Below are 8,833 nucleotides of genomic sequence, written 5' to 3'. Positions count from 1 at the left end.
GACTTGTATTAATTATTTTTCAAGCAAGCTGTATAATGGTTATGTGCAGGATTTGGAGCCATCAACATCAAAGGAATTAGATGGGAAAGGGTCACCACTAGGCAGTAATGTAGAGGAACAACCACATAGAAAAATAAAATTGTCTCCAATCATTATTGAAAATGAGGTATGTTTAGTACAAGTAAATTGCCATTGTTGTTTATGAGAGTTTTTTAAACAAAAATTTTAAAAGTTTCTTGTGGCTTCACAATTGAAGAAATTAGTCTGAAACTTCACTGGGGAAAGTCAACAAAATTTCTAAAATTGACCAGAATTTGAAAGAAACTGCATGCATTTGGGTGTATTTTTAGGCATCAAAATATAATTTACCACTGTACCAATTAATAGTGTACTCTGTTTAATATAAGTGATTATATGAAAGCTAGAGATTGTTTCTCTTAAATTTGAACTTACATGTAATATTTGAAGATTTTTATTAGGGATGGCCACATGCAGTAAACTGACAAATTGATCAGAAAGATCATACTGGGTACAAATTCCATATAAAGCAGTCAACATTTTTAGAAACTTTTGTGATGAACTTACTTAAAAATTGTGCATTTTTTTAAATGTAGGGTTCTGATGATGATTGTATACTCCCGAAAATGGAATTATCAAGATCAGTAAGTGTTTATTTTTCATGACTTTCTAGTTGTTTGGGGTTTTTTTCGTTCTACAGCTTAAACATTCCTAATTGTGATTGGAATGTCCATTGGTACATTTGTAATAGTTGGGCATACCCATATACCCTATCCAAAACAATACCACTGAATAAAATTTAAGGAGACTCACAATAGGTTTTTAACACAACACCCCCCCCCCCTTTACCATATGGGTATAATGGCAAAATCAATTTTTTGCTATTGAAAACTCTATTGAATAACTAGGTGTCATTTTGCTAGCCTGTTGCCAACAGTTCCTCCATTTTCTTTTTTTTTTTTAGTAATTATAGTTATTAATTTAAATTAACTTTCAGTAAATTTGGATAATCTATCAAATAACGAACATTTCGCTATTAACTTAGTCATAATTTTATTATTACACAAGGTAACAGGATTCATTATGATTTTTGGTCACCTTAGTCACAAGATATTTCATTTGCAGACCCAAAAGGAAAAGAGAAAACGAGACATGAAAGCATCCACAGAATGTTATGTAAGTTGTCTGCCCTTGTTTATAATTACATGTAATCACATATGACTTGTATTATGTTAGTATTATTCTAGCAAGCTGTATAATCGTTATGTGCAGGATTTGGAGCCATCAACATCAAAGGAATTAGATGGGAAAGGGTCATCACTAGGCAGTAATGCAGAGGAACAACCACAAAGAAAAAGGAAGTTGTCTCCAATCATTGTTGAAAATGAGGTATGTTAGTATGTTTTAGTACAAGTAGATTGCTACTTTCCTAATGAATCCAGGTGAATATTTTCAATTGTATTTTAAACACTTTTCAATGGGGGATATTGTTCATGGTCATAAACTTAAAGCTAAACATGACTCATTGAAGAAGAAAAAAAATTTCCTCCCTTTTTCTCTCAGTTTAATCTTTTTCTTGAGCATTATTATAAACCGCAGACTTCTTCACAGTCTGAAGATTTTGCTGCACAGATCTTACTTGTATAGACGTATATATAAACTAGTATCTAAATTATATTGCTATTGATGCTCAGTCTCCATAAAATTGTCAAGTTTATGCAGCTATAGCATGTCAGGGGGAAAGTAACATCAATTGCATGTATGATTTATTACAAACAAACACAAATGCACGTAAATGTAAAAACAAAGAAAACTTTAGAATTAGTCAACATCGATCATGAGTTCCAGGTGTGCATTCTGGTTTAATAATATCTATTCTATTGCTGATATTTGAAAGATGAAAACTAGCTAATGGCTATTTATGAGTCCAGGAAAAATAACAGCTTAATTGTGCAAACATTTTACCAATCCATTGCCTTTAAATTGTAATTCAATAAAGGACTAAAATTGGCTACTCAGTCTGTGCATAATTTTGGGTCTGTTTGTCATAAACTTCATGTGTTATGTGTATTCCTTATTAATGATAGGCAGCATTGTTAGACACAAGAGTTATCAATCTTGTTGGTAGAAGTATTTTTTTTTCTTCATAATTGATGTTGTGCTTATGAACACATCTGTAACATCAGAAGCAAATTGAAAGGGGGGAGGGGTTAGCTGAAATAGGGAGCTAAACCAACAGAAAAAGGTAAGCCCCAATTTTCAATGCCTATATTATGTCCATCTATTGAAAAAAGTGGTGGGGGCTAAGCCCCCCCCCCCATTTCCGATGCCTGTGGAATGTTACTAAGCAATTTGAGATTCATTTTGTAACTGTTGATCTGAAGAGCCATTAAAGGTTAAAAGGCAAGAAGCACTCACAGATAAAATGAATTTTCAGGTCTTGAGAATCTTGACTTTTTTCATTGTATATATATATATATATATATATATATATATATATATATATATATATATATATATATATATATATATTAGATTTCTGATGAGCTACCGGACATTGAGGTACCCTCTCTTTCTTCAGACATTAATACAGATCCTAAGTCTGATGCTGTATGTAAAATATAATGTATACTAAGTACACATATTTGTTATCTTTAAACAATACATTTATACATATGTGTATAGAAATGATTATGATATTGAAATAAGCAACAATTTAACATCAAGCAATCTACTTTTTTCCTTAAAACTTCACTAGTCTAGTTTTTCCTTAATAATGATTTGGAATGAGATAGTTAATGTAATGACCTGTTCACACAGGGAGTTTTAATTTGCAGTAAATTAATGAGAAGTGAAATAATGCATGTTCCCATTCATTTCTTAAGCTTTATATGTATGACTTTTCATACCCACTTTACTTAACAGGGGTCTGCGCTTTGCTAGTGAGGCGTCCAAGGTCCTTTTAGGGACCTCGACCCCACCCCACCCCCCTAGATTTGCACATGTTGTATAATGCTATCATGATGTCATTTGCAAATCACTTCACATTGTGCAGAGCAGATCCATTAGACATAATGTCATGGTGACTGTAATCATTTCAGTGATAAGCATAATTTCACTTTGTTTTTCACTAAAAAAAAAATAGCATAAGTACCTATATCTGACCACTGACATGTGGCATGCGACTTGATTTAGCCATTAAGCACGTGTCAGAATTTTAATTCTAATTATCTAAAGAGCTAATGCGGAGTAATTTGATGCACAGTAATTTAATTCAAATTAAATTAATTTGTAATCTCCGTGTAAATGGGATTCAAATTTAATTTGCTGTAACTTACATTTGATTCAGATTACTAGTAAATTCTCGGTGTGAACAGGGCATAAATGTATTTACTGTTCTTTCTTTCAGCTTTCGAAGGAGGATGTACCGGTATTAGAGGATTTGCCAGTAAGTTGTCAATATTGAATACATGTATTATATATGTTTACTGCTATCTTGTTCTTAATATCAAAAAGTAATCAATCAAATGAGAAATCATAAAAGTGGCAGTTTCTCAACATGTATACATGTATATCAGATTCTTTGATTATTTTCAGCTAATGGACATAGAAGTAGCAGCATTTTGTGATGTAAGTGTATACCATATTAAATATCTTTAAAAAGTACTATTTATTTTTTTAGTTTTTCCCAAGAATACTTTTTTATACAAGTATGGATACATCAGCAAATTTTTCTTTATTGTAGGTCTTGGAAAAGAAGATAAAGAGAAAGGAGGTTTGACATTATGATACAGTTATCGTATAGCGGGATTTCTTGGCGGGTGTAAAATTTGGCGTTTTGCCTGTTCAAATTTATGCCAATCATTTTGGCGTAATTAATTTTAGCGGACACAGGGTTTGAACACATTGCAAAAGAACACTAAGAAGAATACTGAATATTTTAGTGATTAAAATTTTAGCGGGCTACTACCAAACCACTAAGATAAGCCAAAATTAGCACCCCGCTATACGGTATATTGTCTTGAAGTGTTCACTTGAAGAAGTTCACTGCTCATAACTTACTTCTCAGTAATCCTTAGTAAACCCTATTTCCCAGTACATGTACTTGCACACATAGTACAATGTAAACTACTTTATTTGCCCTTAAATGATCAAGGGCTGTTGGAAAAAAAATTAATTGGACTTACATAAAGTATTATGTTAATGCTTGGAATTGTTAATTCTGTCTAGAAGGGTAAGTTTTGTACCTGGTATGTCTCTAAACCTATATTCGATCTCCAGAACCAGTAGGCTAATTTCAACCAAATTCATATTAGGCCTTCAAGGGTAAGTAAGGAGATGCCAGAATAGAAGATCAAAGGTTCACAGGTGAAAATATAGAAGAAAAAAAGAAATCTGTAAAAAAAAAATCTCCTCCTGAACATTAAGACCATGTTAGTCATTTTGGAATTAAAGCATCCAACATGTTGAATCAGACTTAGTAAATCACATTCTCTTGGGGCTAGATTTGGGCCAAATATAGGATTAAAATTTTTATGGGAGTGGAAAGGGGAAAAATGCAAAATCTTCTAAAGATCAACAAGGCAACCGTCTCTTGGTTGAATTTTATGGCTTATGGGCTCTTGTTTTCAAAAGTATTTGGAGGTCATATTAGGAACCGAAAGGCCTATTAATCATAATTTTAAATTGCTTTTCAACTTCAAGATGGCAGACGGAATAGCCTTGACATTCCCAGACAATGGAAAGATGGTGACTGTGGTGTATGAAAATCATGGGGGAATGTCATTTTCTAGGGCCTTTCATCATACAGACACAGTACAGGTATGATACATATGATGCATGAAAAGTGCACATTATCATATCATAAACATAATGAAGACAGTAATCCTTGTATATGTATTTAACAAGAGTTATTACTAGTGAATCAATTTTCTTCTTATTACATGATTTGGATTTAAAGTAACATTTTTTTAGATAGATACTAACTTGGCCATCATGAGTTGTTACATGTAAGAAATAAATTGAAATGATACGTAATATGATGAAAAGTCATCAATGGGATACTCTAGTAGCCAGCAAATTTGAGAATGATTTTCTCACTATAAGTGAGTATTTGATAGTAGAGTAATAAATTTTTGGCAATTCTAAATTTCAAATTGAAAGAATTCGAATTTAATTTTTAAAAATGTCTACAAATTTTGGATATAATATGGCATTAAAAAAATGTTCAAGCAGCTCTGGTATGTACATGTAGGTCACCATCTGCAATTTTGGAGTGAATGGTGTTTTGAATGTATACATCTCATAGCATATTAAATGAATAGAAATATATTTTCCTCTGAATTTAATGTACTTTTAATGCACATATTAAGCTGTCTTATTCACACAAAACAACAGTAATTGGACAATTATTTAACATCACAGTGGAGCAACAGAAAAATGGATCTCACATAAAAGATAATAATTGAAATTTTTTTTCCAGAAAGAAGTCTTGCACCTTTGTATATTGATGGTTCTTTTTTTTTCAGAGTGTGTACACATTTATTTGTCAGATTATTGACCCAGAAATTCTCCCTTCTGTATTCCATTTGGAATGCATTTCACCAACCACCTGTACAGAAAGAGAATGCATTCACTGTTTCGAGCTCACAGATTGTTTTGAAATGCCAATTGATAAATTGCCATCATTGTTGGTATTGAAAGAGGGGGTAAGAAAATTATACATAAATCTTTTAAACATGTTTTATTCCTTTACTCTGTACTTCCATAAAAGAAAAACTTGAGTCTTGATGCTTGCAGTGAAACAAAACTTACTTCATATATTTTAATTTCTTTCTCAGAAAAAAAGGTTCTAAAATATTTTTCATCAGCTTTTTTTGCTGATAACTGATGTCATAGCTTCAGAACTGTTGCATTAAGGTTTTATATTTTAGTCTTTGACCATAACACTACAGATCCTGTGATGCAAATATGGTCAAATTTACATCGCAAGATTTTCTGCACATGGTGGGGGGATGACCAATATACTCAATTGTTTTGAATTTCTTGTAGGATGGCAGAAAATTCAAAACAATTGAGTTTATTCGTTGGTAGGGACGACTGTAACAAGGGTTACAAAATGAATAAAATATACAGGTTGGTTAAAGAATGTGCCTGGAATTACGAAATGAAAGGTTGACCAATGCTGGAAAGTGGAGAATTCTCCCATACCATGCGCAGAAAATCTTGTGACATAAATTGCACTGAGATTTGCAGCGTAATGGTCAAAGACCATGGTCAAAGGTTGTGTAAAATCATAAATCTACAGTTTGACAGCTACTGATGTTAATGAACAATTTTATTCTTTTATATGTATACATTTCAGAATTATCTGGTGGATGAAACCATGACATTTTATGGAACTGTGCTTTTAAAGAAAAACTAGACTTGCGGGTTCTACATAACTGTCCGGTTTATTTGTGTTCATCTTTTGATTAAACTCTTAACCAAAGTTTACTGAAATCAGAATGCCTGTCTATCGTAAACAATTTCTATCAGAAGACTATTCAGTATTTTTATGCCCCCAACCATGAAATGGTCAGGCATATAGTGTATATCATTTTGTTTTCATTCCATCACAGTAAGCTATTTTGTTGGGTATACAAATGAGTTGCTTTGTAATATGTGTCTTTATTTTGCTGATTGAGAAATAAAGACTTGATGGTTTTGTTTTTAGTTCATCTCAACTGAAAGCTCAGTTGAGCTTTTCTGATCACCAATTGTCTGTCCGACCATTTAGCTGTCCATCCATCCGTCTGTAAACATTTCACATTTTTAACTTTCCAAGAACTACTAGGCTGATTTTAAGCAGAGTTGGTACAAAGCATTCTTGGGTAAAATGAAGTTTAAATTGTTAAAATGAAGAGCCAAGCCCCCTTACAAGGGGAGATAATCAAGAGAAGACAAAAATAGGGTGGGGTCATTAAAAATTCTCAAGAACCACTTGGCCAGAAAAGCCGAAACTTAAATGGATGCATACTGGGATAGTGTAAATTCTAAATTGTTTAAATCATGACCCCCTGGGATAGGATGGGGCCTCCATGGGTGGTCAAAGTCTTGCATGGTATATATAGGAAAAATCATCAATAATCTTCTCAAGAACAACAAAAGATTAGTCATTTATATTGCAGCATCCACAGGTAATGTGGATTCAAGTTTATTTAAAACATAACCCTGGGGTAGGGTGTGGCCACTATGCTTCATCAAAGTTTTACATGGGTATAAATAAGAAAAATCTTACAAAACAGAAATCAATTTTACATGGAAGCAAATTCTTTTCAATGAATTGTTTAAGACAAGCACTTTAAAGTGACCATTATCTCCGACTTTTCATCATTTGCCCTTAGATGTGGTATCTTAAGTTTATTGGATCATGATATTATTAGCTCTTCTGAGCAGAAGGCTTCAAAGAGCTAATGCTATGGCAATTTGTGCAGTGTGCATCAACTTTTAGGAATATGGGCCATAACTCGAGAACCCCTTGACCAATTTTTGTCAAATTGTCAGAGTATCTCTGGTCAATTGGCTCTCATTTATACTAAAAACAGGGTTGTGACCCTTAAGCAAGGGAAGATAATTGGGAAAATGATATAAAAAGTACAGGTCGCTAAACAAATCTTCTCAAGAAGCACGGGGCAGATTATCACAAAACTTGCATACAAGAATGAGGATATGTTGTAGATTATGTTTTGTCAAAACTTTGATATTTTGCTTCCTGTAAGGCAAAGGGTCATCAAGTCTTGTCAATTGATGCATCTTAGGTTACATATTAAGTTGACTCAAAAGTAGGCCACAGTGACCTACTTTTTTGAATATTTTCAGATACCAATTGGCTTAAAATCAGCAAACTTTGTCAGTTGCTTCATCTTGGGTCCTCAAAATAATTCAATTAAAAAGAAGGACACAGTGATCTACTTTTGGAATTTCAAGGTAATATTTAAATATTTCAAATAATATAATGCTTTGAATCATCAAGCTTTGTCAGTTGATGCATCTTGGGTTCTCAGAGTGTGTTAACCAAAATGAAGGTAACAATGACCTACTTTTAGAATTTCAAGGTTTTATCTAGATAAATAGAATACTATGAGGCTTCAAATACAAGTGATAGGTATGTTGTACAATTTATCAGAAGAGTGATTCAAGGCCCTTGGTCCTCTTTCTTTAATTTGTCATTGTATGAGAAATGTCCAGGAGTAGATTACCTCTAAATTCCTTTGGTGGATATATGTCTAGTGATGTATTGATGTTATACAAGGCAATATTACAGGTGTGTTGAGGGAAGAACATTTTACCGGGTAGTTGATTTTTTAAACGCATGTACTTATTACAAAGTAAGGCTATATAATTATACAGAAATACATGTGCACTAAATAAAAGGATTTGAAATAAAAGTGACCTTTTATTATAATTTTTGTATGGTGAATAATAATGAAATATATAAAGAGAAAGGTATGAATTGAACAATTAATAATGTTTCTATTGCCACTCATAACTTTGACCTCAAGATTTAGCTTGTAAACTCATTATTTTAACGTTTTCTCAAAATGAGCCCCTTAATTTGCCCCGTTTGTACATTTGTTTCTCCAAAAGCATCTTGGAAAGTAATTTTTAGAGTGCTTGTCTCCCCCATTTGAACATTTATAGTCGACAAGCCACCTACACCATTATAAGTGGGCCCTCCACTTATCCGCACAACTACTCTATAAACGGTGTCTTTAACAAGAAGCAATGGTTTTGGAAATATTACTGGAATTTCTTTGTAGTTCTGAGTTTTCTG

At 32.7% G+C, this 8,833-nt stretch overlaps 2 long non-coding RNA genes across 2 annotated transcripts; both read left to right on the top strand.

Annotated features, from left to right (window-relative positions):
- The first annotated feature begins 454 nt into the window (after positions 1-454).
- On the top strand, positions 455-1,334 carry LOC133202109 (uncharacterized). The gene is made up of 3 exons (XR_009723193.1): positions 455-662; positions 1,144-1,194; positions 1,291-1,334. It is a non-coding gene; the product is annotated as an uncharacterized LOC133202109 (long non-coding RNA).
- Positions 1,335-3,628: 2,294 nt separating this feature from the next.
- LOC133202237 (uncharacterized) lies at positions 3,629-5,642 on the top strand. The gene is made up of 4 exons (XR_009723229.1): positions 3,629-3,648; positions 3,764-3,793; positions 4,723-4,839; positions 5,547-5,642. It is a non-coding gene; the product is annotated as an uncharacterized LOC133202237 (long non-coding RNA).
- Positions 5,643-8,833: the final 3,191 nt, after the last annotated feature.

This window comes from Saccostrea echinata, unplaced genomic scaffold (genome assembly GCF_033153115.1).
Source record: "Saccostrea echinata isolate AGI-Se365-2 ecotype Australia unplaced genomic scaffold, CSIRO_AGI_Sech_v1 ptg000046l, whole genome shotgun sequence".
Classification (NCBI taxonomy): Eukaryota; Metazoa; Mollusca; class Bivalvia; order Ostreida; family Ostreidae; genus Saccostrea; species Saccostrea echinata.
Note: the sequence above shows the minus strand (reverse complement) of the source record. Positions and strands in the feature narration are given on the sequence as shown.